General features: G+C 41.4%; 1 long non-coding RNA gene across 4 annotated transcripts in view; it reads left to right on the top strand.

Moving 5' to 3' along the window:
• The first annotated feature begins 1,374 nt into the window (after positions 1-1,374).
• Positions 1,375-15,734, top strand: part of LOC127009013 (uncharacterized) — a 58,899-nt gene continuing 44,539 nt past the window's right edge. Inside the window, exons 1-3 of one of the 4 annotated variants that reach the window (XR_007761506.1) lie at positions 4,769-5,243; positions 9,721-9,849; positions 10,804-11,942. This is a non-coding gene — a long non-coding RNA (uncharacterized LOC127009013). Of the gene's footprint in view, positions 1,669-4,747; positions 5,244-9,720; positions 9,850-10,803; positions 11,943-15,734 lie in introns of those variants that run through there. The other 3 variants (XR_007761507.1, XR_007761509.1, XR_007761508.1) reach the window with 3 other exon arrangements.

Below are 15,734 nucleotides of genomic sequence, written 5' to 3'. Positions count from 1 at the left end.
TACCACAGAATTTTAATAATACCTGTGGAATGCTGGGTGCAGTGAGCCAAAGATATACGTTAGTGGAATGCTGCAACCAGCCATCAGAAAAACGTAAATACTGATGGAATATTCTAGATTAATTAAAAGGAAACACAGATGGAATGATATTTATAAGCCTCAATGCGAAAGAAACGCTAAAAAGTAGTGGAATGTTACCCGGTGGCATGTTACCGTAAACCACAAAGAGGACGCGGGGAATGCTGCAGCCCACCTAGATACGGGGAGTCAGTGAATAACCATGTAGACAGAGGCACATGTGTAGCTGCAGGTGTGGAGTGAAGGTCGCGGGAGGGAGGGAGGACGAGGGGCACAAATTAAACACGCACTCGCATAGCACGCCGAGGGGTGGGGTGGGGGGCAGGGGGAGACACAAAAAAGGAAAACGATAAACGCATTGCACATCTGAAGAATCAACGAAGCTACACCATACAGGGATACACTTCTAACGTCTTTCATTTTCGCGCCTTTGTACACCTTCCCTACTAACCCACTTCCTCTTCCTGCCATACCTTTGATTTAGAAGAAAAGGCTGAAGGGGTTGATTAGTGGAAAGGTGAGATGGTAACTCCTTTTTCTCTTCCTCCCCCTCCTCTCCATGATAAAAAGGAAACGGGTGCGGGGTTGAGATGAGAGATACTAACCCATTTTCTCTTCTTCCCATACCCTCGATTAAAAATAAGCAAGGAGTTTGAGGTTAGGAGAGGTAATAATATACTTAACCCACTTCCTATTCTTGTGCCCTTGATAAAAGAAAACAATGTGAGGGGTTGAGATAAAGCGAGAAGAGACACTAACCCACTTGGCCACTAACTCTTCTTCCTATCCCCTTGATAAAAAAATAAATGAGGGGTTACGGAGGTGAGGTGATATACGAACCTCTGTCCTCTTCTAACTCTACCCTTGATAAAAAAAAAAAGGGATGAGGGGGTTGAAGTGAGGAGAAGTGAAATACTAACTCATTTCCCCTTTGTACTATACGCTTAAAAAAAAAATAAGGGAGTTGAAGAGAGAAGAGGTGATACAATATACTAACCCACCTCTTTTTTGCTATACCCCTAATTAAAAGTAAGTGAGGGGGATGAGGTGAGGAAAGGTGAGCCACTGGTGTTCTGTGCAGGTGTTTTGACACATGTCTCGCTTCCCTCGGGTGCCACATGCCGCCAACAGTGCCACACATCACATACTAGATCACCACACAATAAAACACACCACCAAGCACATATACATAATTACATACATACATGCCATCACCAAGCACCCCAGGTCATGTGTGTCGTCTGGAGTTGAGATGAAAATGAAAGGTCTCCAGTGTATGGTAAATGAGTGAGAGGAAGTGATGGTGGAGATAGTAGCGAGGGAGGCAGCGGTGGCACTCTGGGTAGACGGGAGGGCCACCAGTGTCAGCTGTAGAGTGGTGGCACGCGTTAGCCGGCCCGTGTGTGTATGTGTGTGTTGGTGTTTAGAGGAGTTGTTGGAGGGAGGTTGTTGTACTGTACCTCTTTCATGGACGGGTGTGATAGTGTGACCTGCCTCCTCCTTCTCCTCCTCCTCGAACTCGGTGTCACGTTGGGATTCAAGTTGTAGAGAAAGAAAACACAATGAAGACGCTCAAGAGACAGCTGAGTGGTGGGTTGTGTGTGTGTGTGTGTGTGTGTGTGTGTGTGTGTGTGTCGGTCATTATCCACTTGGAAAAATTGAGTGCTTGTAGCGAATGGAGAAAAAAAGGTTCTGATTTATTGTGTTGGTGAAGATTTGTATTTGTGTTAATGGAAGGTTTGGTTTAACTGGTGAACAAATGGACCTGTATTTAATTGACTGTTGGAGGAATGGAGTATTTGAAGCGAATGAAAGAAAAAAAATGTTCGTCGTTATTGATAGTGTTGGTGTAGACGTATTATACTTGTGCTGATGTAAGGTTTTGTTTAATGGGTGAAGAAGTGAACCCGTAGTACTGTTTGTGTTGATTGTGTTGACTTCGGTTCCTCACTTATATAACTACTTGAATCAGTGAAAAGATAAAAGGAATGTGAAAGAGTCAGACAGGAAATGAATTAGAAGAGGAAAATGCTAGAAAGGGATGATGATAAACACACACACACAGAGAGAGAGAGAGAGAGAGAGAGAGAGAGAGAGAGAGAGAGAGAGAGAGAGAGAGAGAGAGAGAGAGAGAGAGGGTAGTGAGCGATGCAGGTGTCAGTGGTGATACGCAAGATGAGATTAGGAGAGGTTACGTACTCTTAGAAGGGATATAGTGCACCCGAGAGAGAGAGAGAGAGAGAGAGAGAGAGAGAGAGAGAGAGAGAGAGAGAGAGAGAGAGAGAAAACAACAACAAAAAAAAGGGAAAACATGAGATATATAGAGGGAGGGAGAATATAGAGAGGGAGAAAGAGAGATTAGCACTAATACTTAACCACCTCTGTACATTAGAGAGAGACAAGACTGCACCAAGAAAAAAAAAGTTTCGTAAATTTTATCAACATTTTTTGAGGAGACGAAAATATTTTAGCGAAGGGCGAAGATGAGCATGCTACTATTCATACCTCGGAGACAGGTGGCAGCGATAGCAGAGATAGTACAGAGATAACAGGAGGGATAAGGAGAGCGAACTGAACGAATGAGGTGGATAGGAGAAGCGACGGGAGATTACAAGATGAGTAGGCAAGAGCAGGCATTTTTATTTTTTCATTTTCCCCCTTGAGCTGCTAACTTTACTGTAAAAAAGACATATTCAGGTGGGTGGCTGGTCATATTCCTCCCTGGACATTTACAGCTCCCGACATTTTTCCCCCTGACAAATTCCCCCTTGGACATTTTCCCCTCCAGACATCCCTTCCCCTCTCCTCCACTTATCTCTATGTGTGCGAATACGACTGAAGGGCAAATAAGACGAAGCTAGTGATGGGGAATGGATCAAAGAAGAGGTGTAGTCGTGTATGGGCAGGTGTGGAAGGATTTAAAGTGTGTAGGTAAGAGCAAACAGGTAAACAGGTGTGTGAATAGGACTGGATGGAAAAGAAAACGAAGAAAGGGTTAGGTAAAGCATTGAAGAAGAGGTATAATACTGAACGTAGATTAGGTATAGGGCATGCGTAGGTGAGGGGGGGTCAGGCTAATGATGAACAGGTAAAAAAACACAGGTATACAAATATGTGAACAGGACTGGATGGAAGAGAAGACGAGAAAAGAAAGGGATAGTAAAGCATTGAAAAGAGGTGTAATACTGAACGTAGATTAGGCATAGGGCATTATTAGGTGTGTGTGTGTGGGGGGGGGCAGATTAATAATAAACAGGTAAAAGAACACAGGTATACAAATATGTGAACAGGACTGGATGGTAAATAATACAGAGAAAGGGGTAGGTAAAGCATTGAAGAAGAGGTGTGATACTGAACGTTGATTAGGTATAGGACATGAGTAGGTGCATGAGTGTCAGACTAATGATGAACAGGTAATATAACACAGGTATACAAGGGTGAGAACAGGACTGGATGCCAAAGAAAACAAATCAAGGAATAGGTAAATGATTGAAGAGATATTGTATAGCGCATAGATTGGATACAGGTTATAGACAGGTGTGGGAGACAGCTCTAACTGACTAGGTAAAATCAGACAGGTATGCGGGTGTATGAACAGGATTAGAGGAAAATGAATACAAAGAAAGAGAAAGGATTTAAGAAGACGTATATTAATGAGCATGGATTAGGTACAGCTCTTAAAAAAAGGTGTGTGGAAGACATATTAAAGCGACTAGGTAAAATCGGATAGGTATACAGGTGAAGGAAAAGGAATAGAGGGAAAAGAAGACAAAGCAAATGATAGGTAAAGAGTTAAATAAAAAGGAGAAGTAGTAGTGAGCTTTGATTACATAATAAGTAAGGACTGGTTGGGGGTAAAGGGAGGAGGTAGAGGTAGAGAAAGGTAAAGGTCGATAAAAGGTTAAAGGAAAGGAATAGTAGTAGTAGTAGTAGAAGGCACGGGTTACGCTTAAGGTACAGCCATATCTCATAGGTAGAAAGATAGACAGACAGACAGACACAGCCGTTACGTAAGAAAAATATAGTGGCAAGAGTTTCAACATGGCAGGAAAACTATAGTGATAAAAAGTGTTTCAGGTGTCTGCCGAGAGAGAGAGAGAGAGAGCATTATTTTACTTGATTTGATTATTTTATTAGTCAGACTCCGCTTGAAGTTAGGATAAAGAAAAGAAAATAGTATTGAAACGCTATTCTGTAATGTTTTATGCTTATATTCATATTTTTTCTCGTACACTAATAACAAATGGAGCAACAGTAAGTCACTACTACTACTACTGCTACTGCTACTGCTACTACTACTACTACTACTACTACTACTACTACTACTACTACTACTACTACTACTACTACTTTTTTTTTCTACTACATAAATGATACCTCCACCCATTACTACTACTACTACTACTACTACTACTACTACTACTACTATATCCCCCCCCCCGATGTTATCACCACTACCATCCAGTACAGCAACATGACACACACACACACACACACACACACACACACACACACACACACACATTACCATACATCACAGTCACGTTTCCGCTGCCATATAATAATTACATAATCTTTCGAAGCACACACACACACACACACACACACACACACACACACACACACACACACACACACACACACACACACACACACACACGGGGGGGGGTGAAGGGAGAGGGTGCGATAAGAGACGTTATCGCCACCACCACCACCACCGCTGTCTCAACATCAGCGTACTTAGTCTTGCCGTTGAAGAGACACTAAGACGGCGGTGGTGGAAGTGGTGGTGATGGTGGTGATGTATTGCTTTAGTCAGTGGTGTATAGGAGTGGTGATGAAGTGGTCGTGATGAAGTGGTGATGAGGAAAATTTCATACCATTCACTACCATAGACTTTTATACTGTGCCCTACCCCACCCCCCACTACCACTTCTACTACTACTACTACTACTACTACTACTACTGCTGTTACTGTGTTTCCCTCACCCGAGTGACTAACCGGACGTGTCATCGGAGGAGTTAACTAACCTCGCTGGTGGTGGTGGTGGTGGTGGTGGTGGTGTTTGTTGTACATCCTCCTGCTCCTCCTCCTGCTCCTCCTCCCGCCCACTTCAGTCTGGCTAGTGAAGTGGTGGAGTGGGCTGGCCTGCTGGGGCTTGTCCGTGAGTGCTCCGTCCCTGCTGGTGATGGTGGTGAAGGAGGTGGTGATGTGAGAGGGTGCGATTGTGAGGGCCGGTGACAGTGGAGTGGGTTGTGAGGGTGGTAGAGGATGAAAATGGTGGTGAAGTGGTGGTGATGATGGTAGTGGTGGTGTATGTGTGTTGTTATAGTGGTGGTGGTGATGGTGGGTGTGATGTTAGTGATGGTGGAGGTGATGGAATGAGTGTGAGTGGGGTGTTGTGAGGGTGGTGGATGAAAGTGGTGGTGACGTGAGTGAGTGGAGATTGGGATGGTTTTGTAGTGAGAGTGGAAGGAAGTGGATTAACTGAAAGTGGTGATGTGGTGTTATGGTGATGAAGTGAGTGGATGGCTTTGAAGTGAGAGAGTGGAAGGGAGTGGAGTAATCATGATAGTGGTGATGAGTGTAGTGGTGATGAATATAGTGGAGGTGGTGGTAGTAGTGGTGTGTAGTCATGGTGGAGCGACTTAGCCTTAGTAGGTTGGGTGGTGCTGATAGTGGTGATAACATGTGGAAGATGATGGTGGTGCTTGTGGTGGCGCAATGAAGTGATGGTGCTGATTGTGGTGTTGGTGGTGGAGGAATATTTCACGCGGTGGTAGTGATAGTGATGATAGTGTGGTGATGTGGATGGTGAGGAATAGAATAAGAGAGTGTGGAAGTGGTGATGTATTTGGTGGAAGAGAAAAAAAGTGATGATATTGGTGATGATGGTGATGGTGAATGAATGTCAACAAGTCTCTCACACCTTTTGTCACTATTAATTATGTTGAAGCGCCAGTGTTGGTATTCAGGCGGAAGGAAAAAAAAATGATAGTGATGACGATGATGAAAATAATGGTGGTGATAATAATAATAATAATAATAATAATAATAATAATAATAATAATAATAATAATAATGATAAGATTGATAATGGTAATAGTGATCCGTTGTTTATATCAATTCACACGTAAGAGAGAGAGAGAGAGAGAGAGAGAGAGAGAGAGAGAGAGAGAGAGAGAGAGAGAGAGAGAGAGAGAGAGAGAGAGAGAGAGAGAGAGAGTACTCTGGTTTTGGGTCATATATTTTGATTTACAACTTTATGTATGAGTCGAGGAAAAAATTGTTCTGAATGAATAAAATTGTCAGAGAGAGAGAGAGAGAGAGAGAGAGAGAGAGAGAGAGAGAGAGAGAGAGAGAGAGAGAGAGAGAGAGAGAGAGAGAGAGAGAGAGAGAGAGAGAGAGAGAGAGAGAATGGATCAGGATCATACAACACAAGTCAAAGATATGATAGTCACAAATTGTTTACACTGGATCTCACAACAACAATTAAAAGGTCTCATTTGTATGTATTAAGTTGCCTGCAGTCGATCACATGCACTTAAGGGGTGGGTGGGAGGGGGGAATATCCATCCTCCATATCATGAACTTGTCCCAAACGTTTCAAGCCTTACTGCACCCACATATGATAAGGCTTTCGTTGAGGTTGTTGAGGGCCATGGGTGGTTTTATGATCGTAGGGATAATATGACAAGGCTTCTGCACCATGAACGTAAAATACACTCTTGAGAACCCGACTAAACTCCTTTGTAGCCCTTGTGAAAATATTTGTTGTCTGAGAATACGAGTCTTAGCATATGTTTTTCCTGTCGTGTCCCTTTTTATGAGCTTTTAATGATGGCTCAGTTTTCTATTTTAACGGAACAAACCATATGGAGAAGGAGAGTGGATGGTGAGGAAGGGATCGAGGGGAGTGTTCGATCGGAGAGACAAGAGGCTCTATACTCTATAGTCACAGTAAGTTCAGACTAAGGTGGATCGATACATTTGTTCACAACTATACATTGGAAGCAAAAAAATGAGACTGCGTGCGTGCGTGCGTATGATTTGTTAATAGTCGCCCATTCTATATCCGCGGATACCTCAATAATTCATGAACACGGGCTAAAGAAAAGGCTACCGGTGAATTATAAATGTTCGAGTCTAATCATTTGTGGACGTTAAGCAAAGGAAACCATCAGTAAATGTTCTTGTCTTAACGTTTTGCGAGTCCAGGGATGGAGTATTCGTATTCGAATACATTCGAATACCGTATTTTGGTACATTCGTATTCGTATTCGCATTGAGTGTTGCATATCTCAAGTTGTATGTTTTTGTTTTTTCGAAAGCTATTCAGTCCATGCGTCGGTACGTTTTGGAGCTAGTGTACATTAAAGTAAAAAGTACTATCGGCTCCATTGATGAACACCAGATACCGTCGCCCATATGTGAATGTTCACACCGGAGAGGAGAGAGGGAAGGGGGGGGGAGAGCTATGTGAGAGAGAGAGCTATGTGCGCAAACCATTTCATGATTTGCAGAAAAAAACGAAACTCACACTTAACTCACTTATACAAGGAAGAACGCTTACACTTTCTACCTAGGCATAAAATAAACAGTTACAAAATGCTTACATAACCTATAAATAACGTAGAGACTGATAGGTATTTTTAGAGCGGAGTGAAGAAAGCTGATAGCGGGAAACCAAGACAAACCAGACACCGACTTAGAATATATACTGAGGGACTTGGACCGTTTAAATAAACCATAAACATAAGCTGCGTATTGGTCATGCGGTGATGAGAGTGGTGTATAGAATGGTGGTGATGGGTAGTGGTGATGGTGATGGCACGTGGTAGTGATGAGGTTCATGCATATAGTGGTAATGATAGTGATGGTGGTGGTGGTGGGTAGGTATGGAGGTGATGGTGGTCTTGTGTGGTGATGGTGGGTGTTGTTGATGGTGGTTAGTAGTAGTGATACTTATTCTAGTTCTCAGTGATGGTAGTGATTATGGTCAGTAGCAATGGTGATGGTGGTGGTGATGGTAGATTAGACAGGCGTGGTGACGATGCTGAAGTTGATGGTGAAGATGATTTTAGGAATGGTGATGGATGGTGATGATTGGTAGTAGTAGTTATATTAGGTGGTGGTGATGGTATAAGGAAGTGGTGGAGGTGGTGGTGGTAGATTAGACGGGTGTGGTGACGATGGTGAAGTTGATGGTGAAGATGATTTTAGGAATGGTGATGAATGATGATTGGTGGTAGTGATTATATAAGGTGGTGGTGATGGTATAAGGAAGTGGTGGTTGACGATGGTGAAGTTGATAGTGAAGATGATGTTGGAAATGGTGATGAATGATGATGATTGGTAGTAGTGATTATATAAGGTGGTGTTGGTGGAGGTGGTGTATCATTATCGAAGTTTTATAATTGGACCGTTTTTATCCATCATTAAACTGGCGATAATTGTTCCTCGTTCAAGGCTCACGGAAACTGTCATTATCTTATTATTGTTATTAATTTTTTTCCTTATTTATTTATCCTCATTCCTTTGTGCAAGTTGAATATATTACTTTGTGCTTACGTAAGAAAATTATGTTTTGGTGAAGAGTAAAAAGGAGGAGGAAAGTGAAAAAGAGGAGGAGGAGGGGAATGAAAAGAATGGGAATGATTGTGATGAGGTCGATGATGATGGTGATGATGATGATGATGATGAAGAGGAGAAGGATGGTAGCAAAAGGGGTAAAGGAAGAATAGGAAAAAAAGAAGTATGATAGAGGGGGAATACGGAGATAAAAGGATGGAATTATGAAGGAGGAGGAGGAGGAGGAGGAGGAGGAGGAGGAGGAGTTAAAAGTATACACGGATGGAAGGAGGAACTAGAAGATAAAGAGGAGGATGGGAGGAATGAGGGTGGAGGAATTCTTGGTTAGTGGTTAGAAGGAGAGGATAAATGGAGGAGGAGGAGGAGGAGGAGGAGGAAGACCAGCAGCAACAACTGACGGAGGGATTTGCATGCGGCAGAAGGAAGAAGGAAAGTTGAACATATAGGAGGAGGAGGAAGAGGAGGAGGAGGAATAGGCGAGATTTTCATGCGGTAGGAAGGAGGAAGAGAGAAAGAGATGGACATTTAGAAGGAAGGAGAAGTCGAAGGAGAAAGATGAGGAGGAGGAGGAAGAAGAGGAGGAAGACGAAGAGAGAGAAGGAGAGAGGGGAGAAGGGAGTTAAATCCATGCGGTAAAAGGAAGAAGGAAGAAGAGAAGAAGCAGCTCGGTGAAGGAGGAGGAGGAGGAGGAGATAGAGGAGTAGGTAGTTGGTGGTTTTAGCGGTGGTGGGCGGAGAAGACGGAGGAGGAGGCGGCGGCAGTGCAGTGTGTGGGGGTGATGGGAGCAACGGAGGAGGAGGAGGAGGAGGAGGGCAGCAGCAGGAAGTGGATAGCAGTGTTCCCGCACGCACCTGTCGTCGTCAGTAGGAGGAAGTCGTTCTTGGGCTGACGACGTGACTTGAAGCGTGAGCCGACGGGAGAGAGAGAGAGAGAGAGAGAGAGAGAGAGAGAGAGAGAGAGAGAGAGAGAGAGAGAGAGAGAGAGAGAGAGAGAGAGAGAGAGAGAGAGTAACAGTCAACCTCATAGCAACCATATCATCTCATAACCAGAAAACAACAAACGAAGGAAAAAAAAACATTAACTCTCACCAATTAGAAAAAAACGGAAAAAATCAAACAGGAACGTAAACAAGAAAAACAAAACAAAAAGAAAAAAAACAACCGATTAACAGAACCAAAGTAAGAGAAAAAAAGTGCAACTCGATATCAAAGTGGATGAGAAAATAGAAGTGTGTGTACGTGTGTGTTAACGGAACGACGTAAACAAACAAACAAACAAACAACAGCGCCACTACCTGTATTTACCTGTGTGCACCGGTCGTAGCCCTCGCCCATACCTTTACCTGTCTATGAAGTGACTGACAGACTCGTTCGTTAACCAAAGACTCGGAATATAGCAAACACCGCGCGCTGCTTAGGCTATAGCTGTTGTTGTCGTTATTGTTTGTTGTTATCTTGTTCGTATACAGAGATTGTCATAAGAGAGTGTAAAACGTCATACTGAAGCTGAATAGAAAAAAAAAGAAGGTAGCTAAGTGTCTCTTCGTGTTCTTTTTCTTGTTGTTTGTTGTTGCTGTGTTCGTATTAAAAAAGATTACCACAACGAGAAAAGATTAAGAAAAGGTATATCGTTGTTATATTGAAGGAAAACAAACAAACAAAAATAAGGTAGCTATCGTTTATATTTCCTGTCATTAGTGTTGCTGTCGTTGTTTGTTGTTACCTCATTTGTACGGAGATAATAAAATGGAAAAGTGAAAAAAAATATAAAACGTCACATTGAAGGGAAATAGAAAAAGGTAACTCTCGCTTCTACCTGTTGTTGTTATTGTTGTCATTGTTGTTACCGTACCTTATCCGAACAGAGACTATCACAGCAACGATCAAATAAGTATAAATGCGTGTAACCGTTGTCATATGGAAGCTAAATTAAACTTAAGGCAACTATCGCACGTATCTATTGTTATTTACACCGTTTTCCGTTACCTTGTTCGTACAGAGACTATCACAGCAACGATCAAATAAGTATAAATGCGTGTAACCGTTGTCATATGGAAGCTAAATTAAACTTAAGGCAACTATCGCACGTATCTATTGTTATTTACACCGTTTTCCGTTACCTTGTTCGTACAGAGACTATCACAACAACACCGAAAAAAAAAAAAAAGTGTTATCCGGTGACGTACTGAAGCAGCTAGAAAGAAATAAGTTGTTACATTGGTGCTAAATAGAAATAAGTTAACTAAAGTGTTGGTGGCGCGGAAAGAAAGTGAAGGTGGACTCGTGCATAGCCTAGTGAAAAAGGGAGTTGTTGTTAGCGACGGCAGCGGAAAAGAAAGTGATGGTGGTGGCGGCGGTGATGGTGGTGATGGAAGGAAGTGTTTAGCCCTGCAGGGAAGAACATAAAGGCTGAAAGTTGAGGGTAGTGGAGACGTGATGGAAGTGATGTGAGTATTGTGTGGGGAAATCAGACAAAAAGGAAAGCGAAGAGACTAGAGTACGAGAAAGAAAGTTGAGGGTAATTGAGACGTGATGAAAGTGATGTGAGTATTGTACGGGGAAACGGAACAGAAAATAAAGCGAATAAAGAAGCTCGAATACCAGAAAGAAATAGGAAAAAGAGAGAAACAAAGACTGAGTTAAAGAAAGACGTAGATATATGAAGGAAGTGTCGAGAGGCTTGATAAAAAGGGAGGAAAACATTAAACATCACGGAAGAAAGAATGGGTTAGGATAATATTGGTAAAGGATACAAGTGGCTATTTGCTCAGTCATAAAAAAACTGATAAAAAATGCGTTAAAGAGGTAAACGGAGAAAAGGCAAAGGAAAACGAAAACTAAAGCAAAAAACTAAATAGATAAATAAAAGGAATTAGACACGTTGAACCCAAAATAGATTATGTTGGAACGAAAGAACAAGAAAATTAAAACACCAACAAAAAATGGCTTTCAGTAATCATTAGTTTAGTGGATAAAGAATAGAAAAAAAAGTAAACGAGGGAACAGTCGTCATCGGTGCATATATATAGTGGTGACGATGATGACAGCGATGATGACGATGATGATGCCTGAGCGTGCCAAAAAGATGCCACTAGCCCTGTTCGGGAGGGAGAATGCCACCACCACCACCACCACCACGACAACAACAACAACAACAACAAACACTACCAACAACAACAACAACAACACAAACAACAACAAGAACGCGAGGAAGTGGAATTTCTGGCCCCCGTTCACCAGGAAGAAAAAGAGGCGTGCCCAGCATAAATGTGGTGAGTGAATGAGAGAATGGGAAGAAGGTGAAATATTATGAATGAAAATAAAAAATAACATTACCACCACCACCACCACCACTAGGTATACCACCATCCACTTTCTCCTCATTCCACCTCATCTCTCTAAACTACCACCACCAGTACATCACATTATTATTATTATTATTATTATTATTATTATTATTATTATTATTATTGTTATTATTAGTCATGGGCCTTTGCTTTTTCCTGTTTTATTATTGTTTGTTTGTGAGTGTGTACGTGTTTGTTATTGGATAGCTTCGTGGGGTCCTTGCTTTTTCCCACGTTTTTTTATTTATTATATTGATTCTCTGGAGGATTGTTCAAGAATAGGTATTGTAAAAGTGCGTTACTCACCTGTCTATTCTTTCATCTATTGTTTATCTATTTGTTTATCTTTTGGGTGTGCAGCGAGTTTTTTTTATAATTTTAACTCCCTTGTCCACTTCAGTAATTTCTTTGTCTGTTATGAGGCAGGTGTAGTGTGTGTGTGTGTGTGTGTGTGTGTGTGTGTGTGTGTGTGTGTGTGTGTGTGTGTGTGTGTGTGTGTGTCATTCGCTGTGCTTCATAAATTCATACTTGTACAAATCGTTTTTTTGTTTTTTTTTCGTTTAATAATGTCCTTGCTGATATTTGTCATTGTTGTAATCGTTATAGTTTTCACCCTCATCGTCGTTGTCTTCGTTCAGGTCCCATACATACTAAAGTTAATGATGATGATGATGATAGGGATGGTAGAGATGGTGAAAGAAGTATAAGTAGTAGTAGTTCATATCAGGGCGGTAGAGGGCGTTAGGTAAGGGGGGTTGGGGTAAATGCATCAGTCCGAACACTTATTAAAAACTATTAATAAAATTGCCTATTGGTTCCTATTTCAGAGCTCACTTTTTAATATGATGATGCTGTATAGTACGTAGTTCATATCAGGGCGGTAGAGGGCGTTAGGGGGGGGGGGGGGTTGGGGTAAATGCATCAGTCCAAACACTTATTAATAGCTACACCAAGAAAAATGTCCGTTGGCCGTTGGTTCCAATTTCACCGTGCTCACTTTTAATACGTTCCCGCCGGGCCGCATATTTCCCAAGTCTGTACGGGTATGTGGTGCCTGGCTTCCCACAGCCAATCGTCGTTGTTCCAGCTCGTGACGTCTCATGTGGGCGGAACTTAGGAGACAGCTGGAGAATAAGATATTTTGTCTTCTAAAACAAGACTGTCGTAATATGTATGCATATATTAGGGAAGCACAAATAATACTATTAAATTTGGCCCTGATTACACCTACTTACCAGTATTATTACGCAAAAAATAATCTCAATGTAACTATTATTAATAAATAATATTAAATTCGGCCCTGATTACACCTAGTTACCAGTATTATTACGCAAAAATTAATCTTAATTAACTTCTTTCTCCTTCTCCTCCTCCTCCTCCACTTCCTGTTCTGACTTATCGTGGAAGGAAGCGAGATAGTTCCCAGATGTGTGTTATCTGACTTTAGCCTTTGAGGACAGAGGTTCTTATGACGCTACGCAGGAGAGATGAATTTCCTAAGTCATTTTATTAATGGAAATTCACATTCGTCGGGAATCTGCACATATGAGCTGAATTTAATATTATTATTTGTGCTTCCCTAATATATGCATATATATTACGACAGTCTTGTTTTGGAATACAATATATTTTATTCTCCAGTGGTCTCCTAAGCTCCGCCCACATGAGACGTCACGAGCTGGAACAGCGATGATTGGCTGTGGGAAGCCAGGCGCCACATACCCGTACAGTCTTGTGAAATATGCCGCCGGGCCGCCTGCCGAAAGCGTTTCTCATCTAACGATCAGCGCGGCCGGCACGTGGTATGCAATAAAGGTCCCGGTGTGGCGCGTATCCCGGCTTTACGATCGCCCGTACCGCCAGCAAAGGTCAGCGGGTAAGGGGGGAATTAAACATTTTTACGATAGCCTACTGCCCGGATATTGCTGTTGAAATGATGAAGTAGGAGTAGGAGGAGGATGAAGAATAGGAAGAAGAAATAGATGATGATGATTAGGATGATAATGTTGATGATGATGATGATGATGATGAGAAGGAGGAGGAGGAGGAGGAGGAAATAAGAGCATAAAATGAAATTGAACATTTTTACTATAGCCTAATGCCCTGATATTGCTGTTGAAACGATGTAGTGGAGGAAGGAGGAGGAGGAGGAGGAGGGATAGGAGGAGAAGAAGAAGAAAAAGAAGAAAAGTAATAGCGGAAAAAAAACGAAAACATGTCCTAAAGTGGAATTAGTTATTTTAAGCTGGCCTACTGCCCTAGTATTGCTGATTTTGAACGGAGTAATAGAGGAAGGAGAAATCACCGCATGAAGGGGAATTAAACACTTTATGGCGGCCTGATATTGCTGTTTAAACGAAGAAGTGGTAGTAAAGGAGGATCAGGAAGAAGAACGAAGAGAAAATATAATGATGTTTTTTAAATGCTTCATCGTTTCTTACTTTTTTTTTTTTGCAGTAACAGAAGCTCAAGGAAAAAAAAGAAAAAGAAAAAAAAAACGCTCTAGCTCTACTCCTACAAGGATAATGGCTGAAGTCTTTTGATTTTGTTATTTTACATTGTTTTATATAATTGAGCGACTTTCATCTAGTCCGTAAGAAAAAAAAAGATGAGTGCGTTTTAAACCTGTTTTTATTCAATTTCATCATGGTCCGTGATTTTGCGTGTTATTGAATTACCCAAAGAGCAGATGTGGGATATCTAGTAGTAGTAGTAGTAGTAGTAGTAGTAGTAGTATGAGTATTATTATTATTATTATTATTATTATTATTATTATTATTATTATTATTATTATTATTATTAAGAGTAATATCTAACCTAATCAAAGTAAAAAGAAATAATAATCGGCTCTTTCTTATGTGTATCCAACTTTTATTACATCGTTACTTAAATTTCATTCTTTGCGTTATCAGCCTAAATAAAAATCCATATCGTCAGCCTTCCCATAAATTACCGTAGTCCCTCATTCGGCGTGTGTATATTGAGCGTCACTATCTTAATCCCTACCCATACAACCCTTGACTTTCTCTTATCTAAGCCTTACGAACGCTATAATCTTACGAAACACTACAACATGCTAGGCCTAAGCGTCACATTACGGAAGAATACAGCATATAACATCAACTAAAACATAGCAACATCAGCATAACACATCCTGCATTTTTTTCTTTTTCTTCTTCTTCTTCTTCTTCTTCTTATTCTTCTTATTATTATTATTATCATCATCATTACTGAGATTCGTGAAAGGGCGTCAAGTAAAAAGAACATTAATATAGATCAAAACAACGTCCCCTCGAAGAGCAAACACGTATATGAAATTAAAAATGGCAGTGAAGTAAAAATAATAATAAAAGGGATGAAGGGACAACAACAAGGTCTGGTGAGTTAACAGGTGGGTGTTGACTTTTGGTTTGCACGTCATACTGTTACGATATCGCTCCACAAGACTAGGAACCCATATGCATGCACTTGAACAGAACTTTAGTGGTGTTTATTTTTAGGGGCGGGTGAATGGAGAGTGCCATGGGCCAGTTAAACAGTTCATTTTTTTTGTGGGGGAGGGTGAATGGGGGGTGTCATGAGCCAGTTATACAGTTCAAGAGAGCGCCGTTGGAAGAGCCCAAACCATATCAACTGTGTGTGCTTCAGTTGGACATTCTCAGACGCTTTCGGCTATCACAACAAATATTCCAAAGGTCACAAAGGAGATGAGTCAGT

This window comes from Eriocheir sinensis, chromosome 39, assembly GCF_024679095.1.
Source record: "Eriocheir sinensis breed Jianghai 21 chromosome 39, ASM2467909v1, whole genome shotgun sequence".
NCBI classification, from domain to species: Eukaryota; Metazoa; Arthropoda; class Malacostraca; order Decapoda; family Varunidae; genus Eriocheir; species Eriocheir sinensis.
This window is presented reverse-complemented; position numbering and strand designations above follow the sequence as displayed.